Source organism: Canis aureus, chromosome 5, assembly GCF_053574225.1.
Source record: "Canis aureus isolate CA01 chromosome 5, VMU_Caureus_v.1.0, whole genome shotgun sequence".
NCBI lineage: Eukaryota > Metazoa > Chordata > Mammalia > Carnivora > Canidae > Canis > Canis aureus.
Genome location: NC_135615.1, coordinates 32,964,778 through 32,986,289, shown reverse-complemented (window position 1 = coordinate 32,986,289; position 21,512 = coordinate 32,964,778). Strand labels below are relative to the sequence as shown.

The 21,512-nt window shown below is 54.1% G+C and overlaps 1 long non-coding RNA gene across 1 annotated transcript; it reads right to left on the bottom strand.

Moving 5' to 3' along the window:
• Positions 1-18,317: 18,317 nt before the first annotated feature.
• Positions 18,318-19,798, bottom strand: LOC144313388 (uncharacterized). The gene is made up of 2 exons (XR_013379047.1): positions 19,515-19,798; positions 18,318-19,418 (listed from the first exon to the last, which is right to left on the bottom strand). It is a non-coding gene; the product is annotated as an uncharacterized LOC144313388 (long non-coding RNA).
• Between the last annotated feature and the right edge of the window lie 1,714 nt (positions 19,799-21,512).

The window sequence follows — 21,512 nt, the reverse complement described above, 5'->3', positions numbered from 1 at the left end:
GGAGCAGGTTCCCACCATCCGTGGGGGGGAGGGGGCGCAGGACTGTGGAAGCCGGGGGACTGTTCTCCCGGTGATTCCCACACCCCACTCCCTGCGTGGCTCCAGGTGCGGGGTCTCCCTACACACCATCCCCTCTGGCCTCTGCTCCTGGGTCTCTCCCCTGGAGCAGCAGGTGCTCAGCAAAGCCTCGGGATTCCAGGGCAGGCGTGGAGAGCAAACCCCGACGGAGGAGACAGACCCAGCGACCGGACAGTCTGATTGTTCTTCAATAAGAGAGAAGCTGTGCGGGGTCCATCTGCCCATCCGGACAGACATTGAGGGTCGCCCCCAAGTCGCTCCGAGGAGCCCTCGCCAGCCGTGGCCCGCAGCAAGGCCCCAGGGCTCCCCGCGCTGCAAGGCCAGCTGGCTCCCTGCTGGGCCACGAGCGCAGGTGGGGTCAGTGGCTCCATCCTGGGCTCCCGCAGCTGCCGTCCGGCCTCACCGGGAAGCGCTCCACCAGCGCCCACGGGGTAGGGAGGCCTGGGCTCAGCACAGACACAGGTGGGGCAGGACAGTCCTGTGTCTCGGACCCTCCCCCCAAGGGCCCCCCACGGGCCCCCCACGGCCTGCCGCCTGCACCGCCCCAGCCTCCTTGGCCATGGGGGGCGGGGCTCCATCTCTGTGTCCATGGGGCGGGCGGCGATCCGGCTCCCTCGTGGGGCCGCGGGACCCACCATCACACGGCACCTGCCTGGGGCGAGGTGGCCCCACATCCCCGGGGAGCAACACACCTGGACGCTCTCCTTTAAGGGTGCCTGAGCTCCCTTCTCCCCATTTAGACGAGGCCCTGCTTCAGGCAGGTGCACAGGTTCGTGGGCTGGGCGGGCTTGCACAGTGGGCCCTGGGTGAACCACGCGAGCCAACTGCCCCCACCACTGGGAGTAGAAGCCGGCCAGGTCACCCAGCAGCACTGTGTGCCTCAGTCTCTCCGCATGTCAACCCGTACAAGAAGCGAGAGCAGCTTGCCCTCCCCCACAGGTGCAGTCAGCCGTGTATGTCACCTCGCCTGGGCCACCGGGCGCCCCATGTCAGGTCAAACATGATTGGCAGGTGTGTCTCCCAGGACGGCGGGTCCTGGAGGACACCAGCATCGAGTCTGGGAACTCAGCAGATCAGAGTCAGAGGTGCCGTGTGGGTCCCTCCACTCAGTGGGGACTCGGGAGCACCAAGCGCACCCCCTGCCCACCCGCCCTGCAGGACATCACTCTTTGACCCGGCGCCCCTGGTTCTCGGGCTGCAGTTACACCCTCAGCTCCCGGGCCTCACTCACCACCTGTGCTCCCCTCTCCAGCACGTCTGCAGACGGTTGGGGGAGGGGCGTGTCCCAGCCTCCAGAACGAAAGAACCCCGACATGTGTCCATCTCCCCCTGGCTTCTCTGCACCCCTGAGTCTCCATGACCCTCTCTGCACCCCTGCCCCTGCCCCACCCTGGAACAGTACACAGACCCCCTGGGGCTGGAAAACTCAGCTGCTCTCCCCACATGGTCCTCTCCATCCTCTGGTTTCCTGCTTCCAGAACATGATCCAAGATGAAGGGATGCAGGGCAAGCCATCCCCCTGCAGGGACCACAGTGCAGGCCGAGGGCCTCCCACTCCTTCACTCAGCACCTATTACCTCCAGCATCAAAAATGCAAATTATTCTGTGAAATTGGTGGCTGTTCGTCTCAGGCTCCACATTAGCTGGTAACCAAGCTCAGGAAAAGCAGCTCAGAGGGATGCTGGGTGCTGGGTCTTCCGTCCCTCCACCCCGGGGTTTGTGATAAACCCGCTGGCCCCTGCGGGGTCCTTCCTGTGTGTTCCCAACACCCACACCTGCCCGGCAGGAACACACCGGTAGTCTGTGCCCCCCTTCCAGTTGATGGTCATATCCCACTCTCTGGACCCAGGACGTGGCCCAGGAGGACAACTGACTAGCAAAACCGTCCCTGCCGTGTGTGAGAGCAAAGGCACAGAGAAGCAGAAGCAGGACTCTAATCCAGCCAAGCCCCCACCAGGACCACCTGAGGCTGGAGCCAAGCACTGAGCCGAGCACTGAGCAACCCCAACCACAAGCCACATTGCTCTAGCTCAAACTGTATTTCTGTAACGTCCCATGAGGAGCCCTTGCTAACAGACGTGCAGAGCAGAGGCGTCTCCACTGTCTGTGGCCTCCCAGGTGCGTACCTGACGGAGACAGCCTGTGGCTTTACATAACCAGACACCAACTGCAGTTAGAGCCCAGGCCACGCATCAAATTCCCTATCGTGTTGATCTAAAAATAAAATATGAAGATCTCAAGCTATATGATGGAGGACAGCTGAAAAATATTCATTAAAATATTCTGAATATATATATATTACATATATAATTAGCTCGCACGCCCTAAATACTAAGTATACCAACCTAAGAAACAGCATGCATAAAGGTTTTTTTTCAAAATTCCAAAAATTTTTCAAATTTCAAAAGCTATGTGATTTCAAGGCTTTTTTTTTGCATTTTTTTCAAGGCATTATTTAAAATGCCCGCACGTGTCATTAGCACTTATTTTTTCAGAGTACCTTTTTTTTTAATTCCACTACTAAATTGGCAAACTATAAATATGCCTTGAGATATGCAGATGCAGTTATAGAGATAGAGCATAAGAAAAACACCTACTGCGGAGCACATACTGGGTATACATGAGAGAGAGGGAATGGCACAGAGAAGCCAGGTTCTATAAAGAGGATAAGTTGACAGTTCTCGTTACGATGAGCTTTCATTGTAAGGAAAACATGTACGCCAACAACAATATCAATCATAAACTAAGTGGGCTCCAAATAGTTTTTTCATCAGCTCACCTACATAAAGTCAGCCCAAACCAGTCCCTGGTTGAAAGAAAATCTCCACTTCATGTTCCCGGGACGTGGAAGAAGGCGGCTCGACCTCTCTCTCCACAGGCTCTCTGATTTCCCCAGACTCAAAAGCAATCCATGGAGAGTAATCTCCTTCTAGAAATTACATTTAAGAAAACATGGAGGCTTATTTGGGACCCCAGCCTACTGCTGGGCAGAGTAGCTGATTCCACATACACTAAGCTGTGGCTATAGCCTGGGATTTGCAGTTGTGGCCCCGAGTGTGGTGAAGAGTCATCTCACAAGCCCAAAGGCACGCTTCAGAGACAGGAGCTGTGTCCCTCTGCAGGGGAGGCTTTGCAGGGCTTTACTGCTTCCCGGGGCACATGGGGGAGTCAGGGGTCCAGAGAGAAATGAGGGAAGTCAGAGGGCCAGAGGAGCATGTGAGGTGTCAGGGGTCCAGAGGGGCACATGGGGTGTCAGGGGTCCAGGGGCAGGTGGGGAGTCAGGGGTCCAGAGGGGCATGAGGGGTGTCAGGGGTCCAGAGGGCCTTGTGGGATGTCAGGGTTCCCATGCACAGGGCAGTTCTACCTCCACCCTGCCACAGTCCCCCCTCCCAGTTCCCCCGACCCCCACGGGGAACTCTTGGGGGTGTTTATCCTGATGGACTTTGGGTTTACCAGTTGCCAGAGATGTTCCCTTGTCAGTGACAGATCCTGTACTTACCATCTCTCTGGGAGGTTTCAGTTGGGAGGTGGACCGACCCCACCGGGGCCGCCCTCAGTGCAGGTCAGGTGTGCTTGCAGCAAAGCCCCTGCCACCTCGCAGGCTCGGGGAGCGTCCAGGTCACAGCGCCTCCCAGACCCGAGCAGCGCGAGGTCCCGGTGTCCCGAGTTCATCAAAATGAAGGAAACAACAAACAACCACCTGACATCCTGGTGCCGTTCCCATGAAAACGAGTGTTTCTGAGCACAAACAGGGACATTTGGCTTTTAAGCCAAGTGAGGCCAAGTTTACGTTAAGAAGTCGGTAACATCCAGGCAGTGGCCGAAGCTACAAAGCCACCAGGAGGGTGTTCGGGGATTAGCACCTGGAAAGCCAATTCCCAAACCAGGTGGGAGCAGACCGCCACCACGCACCTTATCGCAGACCCCCGACACTGCACCACTCTCTGTTTCGAGTGTCCGACCATGTGGTCTTTAGCATGCTCACCGACACATGCCACAATCACAGCGGTCGATTTTGGAACATTTTATGTCACCCCAAAAAGCAATCGCATCCCCTTTAGCTACTCTCTGGTCCTTCCCTGCCCTTCTCGCACGCCGAAGGCCACCATGGACCTCCTTGCTGTCCCTGTAGACTCTCCTCCTCGGGATATCTGCCATCAGTGGATTTGCGTCTATGGCCCCTCATGCTGGACTTCTCTCACCAAGCACCATGTGTGGGAGCCCATCCACGTGTGCCCTCTCTCTGCGCGTCATTCCGTCTTACGGAAGAAGAATATTCTACTGCAGAAATACAGCACATATTGTTCTCCCATTCGCCGAATGTTAGACATCTGGGTTGTTTCTACATCCTGGGAATTACCAGGAGGGGCCTTCAGCGCCACGTCCCTGTGCCGACACATGCTCTTATGTCTCTTGGGTCGATACCTAGGAGCAGAATTGCTGAGGTGTACGTCAACCACGTCCAATTGTTTGCAGAGCCACCGGATGGCTTTCCAGATGGCTTCACCAGTTTGCGTCTCTACCATTAATGTGCGAGGGCTCCCATTCGGCCACAACCCCCCAACACGTGTTTCTCACCTTTGGTTCAAGTTACTTGAGAGAGTCTGATGTCCTACGTCACCACGCTTCTGATTCACATTTTTAAGATGGCTAACAAGGCTGAGAACCTTTTCCTGTGTGTATTGGCCCTTTGTGTCTTTTCTCTTCTTTTTTTCTTTTTTTTAAAGATTTTATTTATTTGTTAATGAGAGACACAGAGAGAGAGAGGCAGAGACACAGGCAAAGGGAGAAGCAGGCTCCATGCAGGGAGCCTGACGTGGGACTTGATCTCCAAGATCACGCCCTGGGCCGCAGGTGGCGCTAAGCCGCTGGGCCACCCGGGCTGCCCCCTTTGTGTCTTTTCTATGGAGAAATAAATCCTCAGGGATTTTGCCCGTGTTTAACTTGGGTATTTGTCTTTTTATTACTGAATTGTGAGTGTTCTTTGTATATTCAACATACAAGTCCCTTGTCAGATATAGGGTCTGCAAATACTTCTCTCCCATTCTGAGAGCTGTCTTTTTATTTATTTATTTATTTATTTTTATTTATTTATTTATTTATTTATTTATTTATTTATTTATTTATTTATTTATTTATTTTGGAAGCACAGAAGTTTTTAGGTTTGTTTTTTTTTTATTGTTGTGTCTTTTTTTAAGGATTTTTTTTTTTTTTTAAATTGAGAGGGAGAGCATGCATGCTTGAGGCAGGGGGCAGGGGCAAAGGGAGAAAGAGACAGAGGCTCTGAAGCACTCTCTACACCCAGTGTAGAGCCCGATGTGGGGCTCAACCTCACAACTCGGAGATCGTGACCTGAGCCAAAACCAAGAGTCAGACTCTAAACCAACAGAGCCTGCCCCCCACCCTCCAAGGTCCTGCTGTGTCTTGATGGCTGTTGCTTGTCAGTAAATTCTCAAATCAGGGAATAGGAATCCTCCTATTTTCTTCTTGGGTCGCTTGCAGTGACACAGGAATTCTCGAGTCGGCCTATTTCCACAGCGAAGAGAGCTGGGATTCTGAATGCGCTGGTGCTGACTCCGTACGACATTTTGGGGAGCATCAGCATCTTCACAGTGTGAGGCCTTCCAACCACTAATTAACATGGGATCTTTCCCTGCTTATGTTGATTTTATTGAACTTCTGTCCACAGTGTTTTGTGGTTTTCAACACATACATTTTGCACCGCTTTTTGTTAAGTTTACTCCCAAATATTCTATTCTTTTTGATGCTATTGTGTTTAAAATATCATTTCCAGGGACACCTGGATGGCTCAGTGGTTAAGCGTATGCCTTCGGCTTAGGGTGTGACCCCGGGGTCCTGGGATCGAGTCCCCCATCGGGCTCCCTGCATGGAGCCTGCTTCTCCCTCTGCCTGTGTCTCTGCCTCTCATGAACAAATAAATAAAATCTTTGAAAGTAAAATATTATTTTGTATTGTATCATAAGCACAATTGATTTTAATTTATTGATCACAACGTATCCCGCAACCTTGCTCACCTCATTTATTACTTCTAATAATTATTCACTGGATTCCTCAGGATCTTCTGTATATAAATCATTGATTCTTATTATTTTCTGTATTGAATAAACGTCCCTGTTGTGTAGACTGTTTGCCAGGCAGGGTGATAAGCTCTCTACAAGCATGAACTATTAATCCTGCCATAGACCCGTGGGGCAGGGGTCATGTCTGTCCTCCTGCTCCAGCCGAGGAAGCTGTGTGCTACCCATCTGAGGTCAGGGCAAGGACTGTGACGTCCACTTGCAGCTCATGCCCTCCGTCCCCACACTCGCCCGGTGGATCTTTACGCGGCCGCTCTGCGTGCCCTTGTGCACCTTCCCGTCCCTGCTCTCCCATCCTGCAGGACTTATCCTGCCCCAGGATCACAAGCCCCCACGCGGTGAGGAGCAGTCGGTTTCCTGGGGTTCCCCTGACGCGACAACCCTCCTCTCAGGGTCAGTGGTCAGCAGCTGACCTGCAGTCCATGCCGTAGTGTAACACACACAGTCCAGGCTTGGCCCGCGTGGCTGTGCCACCTGCTTGGGTCTGCATCCCCGTGTGCAGTGACACCGCTGCGCTGTTGCAGGAAGGGCTCCCGTCTTTCCAGCAGAGGCGCGTAGAAGACCCTAAGTGAATAAAGAAAATTGAATCCTTCCATCCACGTAGTGACCGCTGCCCTGAGCCAGCAGCCCCTCGGTCCGGGTGGAGGATGGAGGTAACAGGTCAGGGCCAGGCCAAGGTGTGGTCCCCAGAGCACCTGCCGTCCTGTCTGCAGCCTGCACCCTGGGCACCGGCAAGCCCACGGCCATCAGCTGGCGAGGCTGCTGCTCCAGTTACCACTCACAGGGGTGCTCACGTTTGTTTCCTTGGAAAAATGCGGGATGTCTGGTGGCTCATGGGGCGCAGGGGCTGAGCACCTGCCTTCAACTCACGGCATGACGCCGGGGGTCCCGGAATCGAGTCCCACGTCGGGCTCCCTGCAGGGAGCCTGCTTCTCCCTCTACCTGTGTCCCTGCCTCTCTCTTTGTGTCTCTTATAAATAAAATAAAAAAAATAAAATAAAATAAAATAAAATAAAATAAAATAATAAAATAAAATAAAATAAAATAAAATAAAATAAAATAAAATAAAATAAAATGATTTAAACAGCGGTGTCAGTGCCTCTTGAGATCTAGCTCACCTTCCCAAGGACCATAACCCCTACTGTCCGTTCTTCCCAGCCTGATGTTTCACTACTTTCCCGTAAGCCAGTACCCTTTCCAGGACTTTCTTCCCTTTACCCGCCGTTCCTGGAACAGACAGATTTGGACCCGCTGCCTGTCCTGGCCTCGGCTCCCGGCTCCTCGCCCACGTGGGGACTCCCATCTCTGGGTGCCGGCTGAGCCGCGGCCAGATTGTCAGTGGGAAGCGCAGCAGCAGAAACTCCGAATCCTGGGGGCGCTCCCAAGGGATCACCGGCTTGGGGTGCAGCGTGTAGGCAAACACCCGAATGACTGATCGGACGCTTCACTTCTGAAGGCCCCTCGCGCCCGCAGCAGCAGCCCCACCTCCTTCTTACACACGTACGCGTACAGGTGCTTATATGTGCTCATAACTTACACCGTGGGCTCCTCTGGTCGTGTCAAATCTAAGATCTGCTCGTTTCTCACACAGGAACCTTCTAGGCAGGGCCGGTGAGGTCACGTTGGCTCTTGTTTTTGCTGCAAGTAACAAAGCGCCTGCTGAGTGGGGGTCACGGGTGAGGAGATGTAACCACCCCCGTAACACGAGGTTCACAGGGAGGAGGTTCCGGAAGGGTCCGTCCTGGGTCAGCGTCTCGGAGATGCTCTCGACCTCTGACTCACGGTCACAGAGGCAGCCATAGCTCCGGACATCACATCCTCAAACCAAGAGGATGGAAGAAATCTTTCCCCCCTGCACACTTCGCACGGGGACCGTTGGCCACGGTGGGGTTGTGCACTCACCCCCAAGACAAGCGCTCGCAAAGGGAGGCTCAGTTGGCGTGAGGCGCTCAGATTAATCACAGCCCAGTCCCGGGATGGTGTGTGTGTGGGGTGGGGGGCACTGGTTATATTCAGGTCGTCACCCCTCCTCTACGGGAGCGAAAACAGGGCTGTAACGGGAGCGAGGAGCTGCGGGGAGACGGTGGGTGGATGTGCAGCCTGCACGGTCCGCGTGGGCACCGGCCGGGAGCCCCTCTTACCTCTGCCCGGAGCCCCTGCACCGCCAACACCCCTGCACGTTTCCAAGCAGAGCTCATATCCCACCGCCCACCAGGGACCAATCACCTGGGTCTCCGCCGTCCACACTCCACTGCCCGAATGTCACCGTAGTGAATAAACACCAGCTCCTGGGTGGGGATCATGAAATCTGAAGCTTCCAGGTCCCCGCACATTACAGGGTGCACAGCGTGGGGAGGTCGGGATCTCAGGGGTCCCCTCCTGTGGAGCAAGCCGCCAGGACGCCTGCCTCCCGAGCCCCGAGCTACAGAGGAAGGGCACAAAGCCCTGGCTCACACGAGCCCCCGTTGCAGCTCCATCCTCGGTGCCGCAAGGCCGTGCCCTGCAAGGACCGGGTCACGGCCTGGGTCACGGCCCGGGTCATGGCCGCTGCCCCCCGGGAGGGAGTGTCTGGCTGCTCCACACAAACGTCAGCCTAGCTTTCGTGGGGTGAGGCCCCAGCGCGCAGTGGGCACCCAACCTCACGCGGATTCAGTGAACCTTTGAAAGAACGAGTTTTAATGTGTCTTCAGGAGTAACCCACCCTGAAGTGACCCGGAAGCTCCGTCATTCATTCGCCAAACATCAGTCGTTCTCTTTCAAGGGCCAAGCACCCGGGATACAAGGCTGATGAGAGATGCCCTGCCTCTCGCCGTCCGGGAGCACGTGGGGCCAACGCGGAGCCCGAGGCTGGCTGCTCAAATCCCCGAGGCCACGCCGTGCAAGGACCCTAAACTTCCACTTCTTAAGACGTCGATTGAGCAAGACTATGGTTTTCCAGCAACCGCACACTCATCTTTGATCTAGGATTTTTAGACTTCCTGGAAGGCGCCTCAATACGCTGTACCAGTAGCAGTTGTGACTAACGAATTGAGCGAGCAATTGTGCGATTTATGGGGAAATGGTACTTGCTTTTGGGAACCGAAAGCATGATGTTGGCAAAACAAAAACAAAAACAAAAACCTTACAAAGCCCAGACAAGAAGGCTAAGATTGAAAGGAATGTGGCCAACATGGTTTTTTATTTCTTTAAGATTTTATTTATTTATTCATGAGACACACAGAGAGAGAGAGGCAGAGACACAGGCAGAGGGAGAAGCAGGCTCCATGCAGGGAGCCCGACGTGGGACTCAATCCCAGGACCCTGGGGTCACGCCCTCGGCCGAAGGCAGGCACCAAGCTACTGAGTCACCCAGTCTTCCCCATTTTTTAAATTTTATTTTATTTTATTTATTTTAAATTCAGTTTGCCAACATATAGTATAACCCCCAGCGTTCATCCCATCAAGTGCCCTCCTATCACCCAGCCACCTCATCCCCCCAGCCCAGAAATGCTCTTCTTAGGTGATAGTGTCACAGCAGCAACACCATTGTCAGTCCTGATTCCTGAAAACGTGTATTTTTGAAGACAAAACCTGGCAGATTTCCTCCTAATTATCCTAACAATGGTGCTCCTGTTCAACCTTACTGCATCCCATAGAAAAGCAGGTGTGAGCCATTTCACATCCTCTGTTGTGAGTCTGGTCCCATGAGCCACCTACACTCACCCAGCCAGTAAACAGCAGGGCGGACTCCAAGCCCCAGTCAACTGCAAGGCAGGCCCCCCGCCCATCCCACCGCCCTACGGGGCTCTGTTCCATGCTGAGTCTTTCCGTGGCGCTCCTGCACGGCCCAAACCACTAAGTACCACCTCATCTAGGTTCTACAAAAATGTTATCGGTTTGAGAAAAGGCCATTCTATCAGCCAGGTTTCCCTAGAGAAATAGGACTAACAGGATAAATACAGAGATCGATCAATGGAGCAATAGATGAAGAGATTTACGTTAAGGAATTGACTTCTAGGATTGTGGAGACTTGGTCAATCCAACCCCCCAAACTTCATATCTTGTAGTCCTGGGCAGGGAGCGGGGCGGGGCGGGGGGGGGGTGCTGCTGGCAGGCTGAGACCCAGGGAAGACTTACAGCTGGAGCTCAAAGCCCGCCACCTGCTGCAAAACTCTCTCTTGCTCAGGGGAGGTCAGTCTTTGTTCCACGCAGGCCTTCAACTAGTTGGGTGAGGCCCACCCACAGGGAAAAAAAATCTGCCTTCCTCAAGTCTACCAATTTAAATGTTAATCTCATCCAAAGACATCCTCACGGAAACATCTGGAATAACACCTGACCACATATGTGGCCACCATTTGCCCGGCCAGATTGACCTATGAAACCAACCATCACAGCTGGGGAGGAAAATGATGGCATAAAAAAAAAGGTCACAAATAAGAAGAAGGGAAAATGGGCTGTGAAAGGACTACACTCGCAAGCACGGATACAGCAAGCTGCTTTTCATTTATTAATTTAGTCCGTAGCCTCTGGTTTTCCCACCCGGACTGGGCGACCACAGGGAAGCAAGCAAAGTGCATTTGAAGGGAGAGGAAGACGTCGAGTTGGAAATCTCTGAAACGGCCATCCTTTGGTGTAGACCAGGGGGTTTCCTGGCCCATGAGTCTTCCTTCCCCTCTACTCTTCTAGCACAATTTTCCATGAATCAGGAAGATGGGATCTACTGAGGGACAAATGTGGTGATGGTGCCTCATTCCAGCCATGTGGGACCCACGAGGATATAGGCTCGCTCCGTTCCTGGCCGCTGGGGGTGTCATGTGGGGATGGGAGGAATTGGGTGACCCCGGCTCCAGGGACCGGAGGATATTCCTGGAAACACCACATCGGGACTCTCATTTGACTTTGAACCTGTGAGTATTACTATTGGGTGCGGCATTGGGGAAGTAGGGGCGAGGGGGGTGGGAGAAAACCAGGGAGAGCAGAGGGAAGGATGCCCCACGCCGTGATGCATGTGGGAGCCATGGGAAACACCCAGGTCAACTTGGACTTGGCCTTTCGTAATGTCTGGAAATGGGAGAAAATAGTTTCCGGTCCCCAAAACAGGGAGGAGCTGGCCTGAGGCACCAGGCTGCAGGCGGGGCGGGGGGTGGGGGGTATGAAATAAGCACGTGCACCCCTGCACCTCAGGCAGACACACGTGAATGCTTTCAGGTCTCACTTGAAAAAATATATATGTATTAAAATATATATAAATATATATATTTAATATATATTAAAGTATACATATTATAATTATATAATATAAAATATTATATTTTATATATAATATATATATATATTTGACTATATATAGCCAAATAAGCCATTTCTTTTCCTTCTCCCATCAGCTGCCATAAACGGAGAGGAAAATGAAAAGGACAGCCACAATTTAAAGAAAAGAAAACACAGAAATTTGGTCTGGCCCGACCTTCTACAGACCTGGAGATTCCGTAGACCTCAACTATCCAAAAACTCCACGGTGACTGGAATGATGCACCCTTGCCCCGCGCCACGAAGATGTCCGAGACCTAGTTCTGGGAACCTGATGGGGACACGTGCCCTGAGGGCTTTATAGATGGGATTACATTAAGTATTTTTTTAATTAAGTATTTTTAAATGATAAGATTATTGCAGATGATCAAGATGGGCCCAGTGGGATCCTGGGGTCTTGAGAGGGGAGAGATCAGGGATGAGACGAAGCGACCCACCCAGCTCTGAAGATCCGAAAAGCAGGCGGCTTCTGGAAGCTGGAAGAGAGAAGGAAACACAATCCATACCACCCACCCCCACCCGTGCCAAAGGAAGGTACCAGCCTGCTGACACCTGAAGCTTATCGCAGTGAACCCCACTGTGATCTTCTGACCCCCCAGGACCACAGGGTATCAAGTTTGTGTGGGTTTGTGTGTGTGTGTGTGTGTGCGCACATATTTTGCATTGCGAGCTCATCTTCAGGGGCCTCGATAATGCCACGTAGTCCGAGACGTGGGAACGTCTTTTCGGGGAGGTTTGAGCCCTGCTCCTGGCAGGCATCACGGACAGAGTTTCTCCATTACGGGCTGCACGGGAAGTGTCAATGTCAAATCCAAGTCCTCCCAAGAGGCAAAGTCAATATTTATGAGATTTCCCAAGGGAGATGTTATTTCCATCTGGGACGGCGACCCGCGTGCCCCGCTCTGCCTTTCTGCTGGCTTACTTCTTATCACCCCACCTCTTGCCCTGAGGGACAGACGCTCGGAGGGCCCCGGGCCTCGCAGTCTCCCTCACTTCTGGAGGCCGCAGGCAGGTAAAAGCCCATCTGTACAGAAACCACAACCCTGAGGTCATGGGCTCACCACGAGGCCTCGACAGCATCTGCTCATCCACTTTCCAGGCTGATTTTCACTCTCTCTGTCTCCTCTGCCCCCAGGAATTCTCCTTTCCCTCTCGAGAACTTAGCGGAGAAGTCACATCCCTCCCCTTCCCCACACCCTTTATACTGAATCCAACGTTTCCAAGTGTTTGTAGCAGAAGGGGTGTTTCAAGTGGCTTGGTTTACCAGGAATAGAACCTGCCAGAAATACAACTGCATATTCTCTTCTTTAAAAAAAAATTATTTATTTTAGAAAGAAAGTACACACACATAAGAGAGAGAGAGAGCCAGCATGTCAGTGCGGGGCAGAGGGGCAGAGGGAGAAGGAGAGAGAGAATCCTAAGGAGACTCCATGCTGAGCGCAGGGCCCCACCTGGGCCTTGATCTCCCGCCCCTGAGATCGCGACCAGAGCCAAAACCAGGAGTCAGATGCTTAACCGACTGAGCCACCCAGGTGCCGCTATTTTTTTTTGTAGGCTGACCCCCCACTTAATGGGAAGCCCAGTGCGGAGCTGGAACTCATGACCCTGACTTCATGACCTGAGCTGAGATCGAGAGTTGGACACCACACACAGAGCCACTCAGGTGCCCCTGAACCCCATATTATTTTCTTCATAAAACTTTATACAGCCCTTTCTAGGTGCAAGTTTTGCTTACTTTTGTTGGTATTTTGTTGTGCCAAGAAACGGAATACTGTCTGTCTTTGCTGTGTGTTGCTGCCGTGTGGGAGGAGGACTGATTTTTATATGATTTTAAACCATTATTACCAGACATAAGTCGCTTCAATAGATGATGAGGTGATTGCAGTTTGTGCTGCTTTGAATCACCACATTTGTGATCATTTGTCGCTGGGGCCATCGGACGCTGATACACGTGCCCAAGGCCACCGAGGGGCTGCACTGCTTCCCGCGGTCGCCGGGTCACAGCTTAGCCCAGAGGAAGGACTCGCCTGTGAGTGAGCCTGGGGAGAGCCTCCAACCAAGGCCGCTGCGGAAGCAATGACGTGACGTACGAGCCCGAAGGTCGCCTCAGCTTCACACAGCTGGGGTATCAGGGTACCCGGAGTGCCCGCGGTCACTCTGCGCAGCCTGCTTACCTCCAGGAGCCTCGTTCCTGCCTGAGCCCCAGGACCGCACCGTGGCTGCCATCACCGACGCGGGGACCAGGTGGGAGCTCCAGATGCACCTGCTACTCGGCCTCTCTATGCCACAAGCTCTTCCTCTGCAAAACGAGGACATTGATGCGAGCTGCTCTAACAGGTTGTCGTGACCTTCGGCGTCCGTGAAGCTCTTGGTGCGGAACCCGCGTGTCTCCGAACCCGGTGGCAGCTGGCGCTCGTAACGGCCGGCGTCCTGCGAGTCACAACTATTTCCAGGAAAAGCAATGCTTTACTGATTTAGGACCTGCTATGAAAATCCATGAAAAACGAATAGAGACAGTTTTATCATTTTTGCAACCGAAGTGCACCCTTCCTCACGATTCCACCCCGGTCGTTTGGCTTCGTTGCTGATGAGTCGCACCGTTTCTAGGATACCCGGTTCGTAATGACTCCACCTCGGGGCCGTTCGTTAGACTTCCTCAGAAAGAAGCTCGTCTGCCGCCCACGTGTCTCCACTCGCTATTCACGCTCCCTGGGAGTAGAGGTAGTGACACCAAGAAAGCGGCTTCAGATTCCATCAGCACAGGGGTCTGGGCAGCCGGAAGGCGCGCGGGTCCTGGTCCTCGCAGAGCGACACACCTGCCACGCGGAATGTGTCCTCGGCCAGAGATCGTCTCCTTTGCTCACTCACAGGTGGAAAGAAGGGGTCTCAGAATTTTAAATATGTCCTTCGCGTGGCTTTCAATCCTTGAAGACTCTTCGGGATGACTGTCCGGCTACCTTCCCTTTTGCTGTTATAATTCTACTATTTGCGTAAGAGTCCTCGACGGCTTTCAGGCAGCGTTGATGGGTCAATTCCTCCATTCTTATATAAAATTTCGTCTAAAATGTTTCTAGATAAAAGCATTTTTGGGGGCTCTGTTGGAAGGGCACGCACCTCTGGAGCTTGGGGTTGTGGGTTAGAGTCCCACGTTGGGCGAAGAGATTACTTAAACTTTTTTTAAAAAAGCTTCTGTTGGTTTAAAAGCTATCTTAATAACATAGGCCTTATGTGTGACAACTAGAGGGTGATATCTTCCCCTTATCTCATAAAGACACACGAGGTACATTGGTGTGAAAGGGAGTAACACAAATAATTAAATTACGTTCTAGCCGGAAATGCAAGGCTGCTCGGGCGAGTCCCATTACACCGCATCCTGACGCCCCAAACAGACCAATCGGGCGGCGTCACCTGCTAATGCTAATATTAACTGTCGTATATTGAAAAAGATTCACTTAAGGGCCTTCGTCCTGGGGCTGGCTCCGCGACTCCACCATAAACTGGGGATCTTACCTGAGTAGCTGCCTAAGGTGATGGCTTCTAACACGGGAAACCCTCGTGGAGTAAGAGGAAGACCGAGTGCCCGGCCGCAGGGTGGCCGGTAGATCCGGGACGGCGGCGCACAGCAGGCACGCCCAGGTGGAAGGAGAGGCCAGGTGAGAGAGCACTTGCGCAGAGGCACGGGTGGGGTACAGGCGGGGAGAAGTAGGGTGCAGGGGTGCGGGGAGGCAGGTGGTGCACAGTGGGGCAGGTGGGTGCAGGTGGGGCTCAGTAGGGGCAGGTAGGGTGCAAGTGGAGTGCAGGTAGAGGGCAGGTGGGGCACAGTGGAAGCAGGTGGAGCACAGGTGGGCTACAAGTGGGGCACCGGTGGGGTGCAGATGGAGTGCAGTGGGGGGAGGTGGGTGCAGGTGGGGCTCAGTAGGGGCACGTGGGGTGCAGGTGGAGTGCAGGTAGAGGGCAGTTGGGGCACAGTGGGGTGCAGGTGGGGTACACATGGAGTGCTGGTGGGGTGCAGGTGGGGCACAATGGGGGCAGGTGGGGTGCAGGTGGAGTGCAGGGGGGCAGGTGGGGCACAGTGGGGTGCAGTGGGGGCAGGTGGGGTACATGTGGGGTGCCAGTGGGGTGCAGGTGGGGCACAGTGGGGGCAGGTGGGGTGTAGGTGGAGTTCAGGGGGGCAGGTGGGGCACAGTGGGGTGCAGGTGGGGGGCAGGTGGGGAGCAGGTGGGCCACAGGTGGGGTGCGGGGTGCATGTGAGGGCAGGTGGGGGGCAAGTCAAGCACAGTTGGGATGCAGTGAGGGGAGCATGGGTGGGTTGTAGTGGGGTGCAGGTGGAGCACAGTTGGGGCAGGTGGAGCATGGGTGGGGTGCAGTGGGGGGCAGGTGGGGCACAGGTCGGGCACAGGTGGGCCACTCCCGTGTGGGAAATGCTGACGTCCCCAGCTCCCTGCTACGTGGACGGCCCAGGGACGAGGTGCGGGAAGCACACACACGGTAGACCCTCGAGGCAGCCCTTGTCGCCTCCTGCCGGCCTCGCCACCCCCCCCCCCCCACTCTGCACCCGACCCGCCAACCCACAGGTCAGGCCGTGAACGCCACTCCCCCCGTGTCCCTCTCCGGCCCACGCACCCCGGGACCCTCCTCTCTCCACCTGCACCTCACGGGCACCTGCTGTGGCCCCAGGGCAGGCGGTGAAAGCAGGGACCACGCGGTCCCTCAGCATGTCCCTGACCCGACATCCCTGGCGTTTGGGACTCAGCCGTGAGATGTGCTTGTTGGGAAACGAGGGAGGCGTGAGTGAGCCCCAAGGTGATCGAACCGTATCCGTGAGTAAGGCCGTGCTTCTGCTTGAGCACACACGCTGCACATGCACACACGCTGCACACGCACGCACGCCCGGCTCAGCCAGTTCCGGGAAGATGATCATGTCCTGGCACCGATTTTATTTTATTTTAAAGATTTTATTTATTTACTCATGAGAGACACACAGAGAGAGAGAGAGAGGCAGAGACCCAGGCAGAGGGAGAAGCAGGCTCCACGCAGGAGCCCGACACGGGACTCGATCCTGGGACCTGGGGTCACGCTCTGGGCCGAGGGCAGATGCTCCACCCCTGAGCCTTGAGAGGGCTTTAAAATCGGTGCCGGGGGCGCCTGGGGGGCTCAGGGGTTGAGGGAGGTGACAGATTGTGTTGTTCGCTTTGGGACCCTTGAACCAGACTAAGAGTCATCAGGGTCAGGCAGTTGTTGCCCATAGTCCCAAGGCCACTGGCTGCGGCCTGCGACTCCGGCGGACTCCGGGGGGGCAGGGCGGCCACGTAGGCCCTGCTCGCAGCGCTGAGCTTTGCATCCGGGTCAGCCCTGGTGCTGCTCCAGCTGCGGGTTGAAACGCGGGGGAAGTCAGTCGGTCTACTTGGGTCCACACGCGTGGTGCAGTGTACACCGAATGCACACGGCCGCCTGCGTGTCGTCACCCCTCAGGAAAGGACAGAAGCCACCATGCCAGAGTGAGCACAACCCACGTCACTGACCCGCGCCCTCCCTCCCAGAGGAGTCGGTGATCGCGGGGCGCGGGCAGGAGCGAGGCTGTGGGCACAGGCCGTGTCAGGGGCCACGAGGGCCAGGGTGGGGGGTCCCGGGATGGGCGTCCGGGCACCCTCCTGACCGCGCTCCCCGAGCGGCCCGGGAGCCTGCGCGCCCCGCAAGGAGGGGGACGGGGTCCCTGCGGGAGGGGCTGGGACACAGGGTACGACGAGGCCCTGCCCTGGGGGTGCATGCTGGGTGCACTGCAGTAAACGGACTGGCCTCTGGGGGACCCGCATGGTCTACACCTCCCTGAGGGGACCCACACAGTCTACACAGTCCACACCTCCCTGAGGGGACCTGCACAATCTATACCTCCCCTAGGGGACCCACATGGTCTACACAGTCTACACCTCCCCAAGGGAACTGACACGGTCTATATCTCCCTGAGGGAAACTGCACAGTCTATACCTCCCCAAGGGGACCCACATGGTCTATACAGTCCACACCTCCCCTAGGGGAGCTGCATGGTCTACACCTCTTGGAGGGAACCTGCACAGTCTACACAGTCTATACCTCCCCAAGGGGACTCGCACGGTCTACACATCCCTGAGGGAACCTGCACGGTCTACACAGTCTACACCTCCCCAAGGGAACTGACACAGTCTATATCTCCCTGAGGGAAACAGCACAGTCTATACCTCCCTGAAGGAACTGACATGGTCTACATAGTCCACACACCCACCCCCCAGGGAGTCCTTTTTTTTTTTTTTTTTTTTTTCCCCAGGGAGTCTTAAGGACTCGCACGGTCTATCCCTCCCTGAGGGAACCCACATGGTCTACACAGTCTACACCTCCCCGAGGGAACTGCCACGGTCTATATCTCCCTGAGGGAACCCGCACAGTCTAAGGAACTGACATGGTCTACACTGTCCGCACCTCCCCAAGGGGACCCGCACAGTCTACACAGTCTACCCCTCCCTGAGAGAGCAGACACCATGTACACCTTCCAATTCTATCAGCCTAGGATCTCCACGGTGTTCGCCGGATGTGATTTACAAACATAAGTGACACGGCAGGAAAAGAGGTGGCAAAGGAGAGTCAACTGGCGATTAGTTTTCCGTCCCATAGTAAAGCCCCACGTCTCTGAGCACAGCCGTGATCCCCCATGAAGAGGACTTTGAACGGTGTAAATTCTTTCTAGGATCAGATAAATACCACAGATTCTTAGGAAAGAATCTCAGTCATCTCAAGGTCAAATAAACCGGGATCCTTGTGCTACAGGGCGGAAGTTACGACGCGGTTAGGGGATCGGGCTGGAAGTCCCCCTTGGTTACCACATGACTTCAAAATAGCCTTTTTAATAAGAATATTGGGGAACCGCAAGGAGTGGAGGGAGTCAGAATGACCCGTTACCCTGAGCACCAGGGAACAACACAGTGCAGACGTCACCGTCCGGCCCTTGTGGCTCATCGCTGGGCTCCATTTCCTCCCTGTGACTAAAATAGCTAAAACTTTCTTGGAGACCAGGAACATTCCATGCAGACATTTCTCATCTTCCCTTGAAAAGAGTAAGATGACCTGAAATGAGTAAACAGCAAGATGCCCGGTGTCCTCGGTGACCACCGGGGAACCCAAACATCCCTCTGACCGTTATACTGACCCCTCCCAAGGCGTCACACATTTTGTGTGTGTCTGTGTCCTTTTAAACCAAGTTATTCTTTTAAAGGAACCTCTAGACATCCTTCCCCTCCCCCCATCTTGATGTTTAATGGGCCAAATCCTTCTATAAACATGGGAACCTCGTGTCCAGAGGGAATGCTCAGCGGGAAAGGCACTCATCATGAGTCAGCATCTCCTTAAAAAGTTTATCCAAAGGGCCCGGAGTAATAATTAATTCAGATCCCGGAGTAATAATTAACTCATATCCCTCTAAAGCAGATACGGCCTTTGTTAGATCCAGAGAAACACTTAGGGCGGAGCCACGATGGTCTGAAAAATAAATGCAGTGGAAACGCTCAAACAGAAAGCATCTTCCTAAAGTCCCAATTCTTGCAGGAGGGGTTGTGACCTGATGTTTTATATCCTTTAGCACCAGAGTCTTCGTTGGCAGGCGGCGTCAACCCCGCACATCTAAAGCCGTTTATTTAAGTGATAACTTCGTGAAAATAAAGACCACAACATCCTCATAGTACTGAGTAGGACATGGGCCGTAAAGATAGTAAATAGCCCTCGATTCCACGCACTCACTTCTTCTCAGTAAAGAATTGGTGATTCGGGGCACCTGGGTGGCTCCGTGGTTGAGCATCTGCCTTAGGCTCAAGGCGTGATCCTGGAGTCCTGGGATCGAGTCCTGTGTCAGGCTCCCTGCATGGAGCCTGCTTCTCTTCTCCCTCTGCCTGTGTCTCTCTGTGTGTCTCTCATGAAGAGATAAATAAAATCCTAAGAAAAAAAAAAAAGAATCAGCGATTAGCTGTATGTACGGTCCCTCCAGGAACGTTCTCCACCGGTCAAGATTGTTTTCCCTCGGCATCCTACCTGCGTCCCGGACCTCACACCACTGACACACCTACTTCTCCTTCCAAGATTCTCATCCTAAGTGTAGTCTTTGCCTTATAAACTCGTGCCAAGTGGAGTCTGTAGATCCCGTTGGTTTATGCTAAGCCGTGCTTCCCTTCCATATGTTCTAGAAGATTTCAGACATGATTTGCAAGCATTACGCATCTCCACCCCCAGTGTATTCCCTCTGTTCCCCTTCAGGGATCTGTTTCCTTCTTTCTGTTATGGCAACAAGGGTGGGGTTTTAGGCTTGTTTTTACCAGGAAACCACTTCCTACCCAAGAGAGGAACCTCCAATGAGTCATTGGAATAGCGCTGTGACCTGTCCTATGTGACACAGTAGCCCCTCTTGGCATCTCCCTCGCACCCCACGCTACTCAGGAACATCACTGATCACATAGAGCTCAATGTCATGCGGGTTAAGCATATTATAAAGCATCTGAGTCTCAGTAAGTACGTCCCCGTATGGGCTGCCAGATGCATAATGAGAACCATTCACTCCAGGGCTCCAAGGAGCAGCAGGGCCTTGGCATTCCAAGCGAGACCTTCGACCTACACGTGGCGGGTATTCCTTTATTTTTTAGCAGAACGAACACCATCTGCGCTGGGAAGCCATCCACTTCACAACCCGGGAGACTCTCCAGCAAATCCGAGACCCTGGAGAGAAATACCGTCATTCTGCGCTGACAAGCGATGGACGCTATGTGTTTATTAGGAGTTTATGATCGCGTAGGTTTTCTCCTGGAAAACATCTCGTGTGGGTATATTGTTTTGTCAACACGTAAGCAATAACGAGCCGCTTTTTCACGGCTGACGTGGTGGCGTGGGAGCATAAAAAGCAGGGCCGTGTAGTCTCAGCCTTGAAGATCAGAGTTTAATGGAAATGGAGCACCTGTCTCTTCACCTCATTCAGAAGGGACTGCACACACGGCTCCGGGCTAGTTGGCAAGTACTTCCTGTGTGAAGAAAAGAATCCTTCCTGGAAGTGCTTTTTTTTTATTTTTTAAGATTTTATTTATTCATTCATGAGAGACACAGAGAGAGGCAGAGACAGAGGCAGAGGGAGAAGCAGGCTCCTTGCAGGGAGCCCGACATGGACTCGATCCTAGGACCCCGGGGTCACAACCTGAGCCACAGGAAGACGCTCAGCCACGGAGCCCCCCAGGTGCCCCTGGAAGTGTATTTTTAAGTGTAGGTGTTATCATTGTTCAGGATGGTGGGGCGAACCGATGGGGAGGACTGTCTTTGAAGAGATGGTTTACTGGCGGCGGGGTGGGTGGGGTAACCCTGATGCCTCACGGGCCCAGCGGGAAGCATCAGGGTGGACGGGAGGCAGTGAGAGCCATGGGGAATGTGGGCAGCAGCTCTTACCGTGCTTTCCACCAGAAGGAACCCAAGAAGCCTGCACAGGGTAGGGCTGGCTCGTTTGAGCGATGTCCTCCTCGTCCTCTTTGTAGGTGGGTTCGGGGAGGAGCTGTGCCCAGCGGGTGGTCGAGTACTGGCCCTGCAGGGCGGAGGGCTAGGGACAGTGGCCCAGGATGTAACAGGTAACAAAGGAGGGCGGGGGTCCCCGGTGGGTTTGCTTCCAAAAGGTCAGCCCCCAGGCAAGTCCCTCGCCAGCTGTGGGGGCGGCCTAACTGCAGGCGCCGGCCTGTCGCCAGACCCCAAAAGTCAAAGCATCGGCATCAAACCACACGTTTACCCCACTAGGGCAGCGCACAACAGCCAGGGCCTGCAAGGATCCCGGCGTTTCAGAGCCTGCGGGGCAGGGGAGTCTTCAGGAAGAGACGAGAAAATGGGATTTCCGCAAAAGGCATATAGGAAATGATAAGCCAGTCCCCAGCTCAGGAGGGATGTGAGGAGGAAAATACAGAAAACACAGCAATTCCAGGGAGGCTTGGGGTAGCTCAGTAGTTGAGCGCCTGCCTTTGGCTCAAGGCATGACCCCGGGGTCCCGGGATCCAGTCCCACATCGGG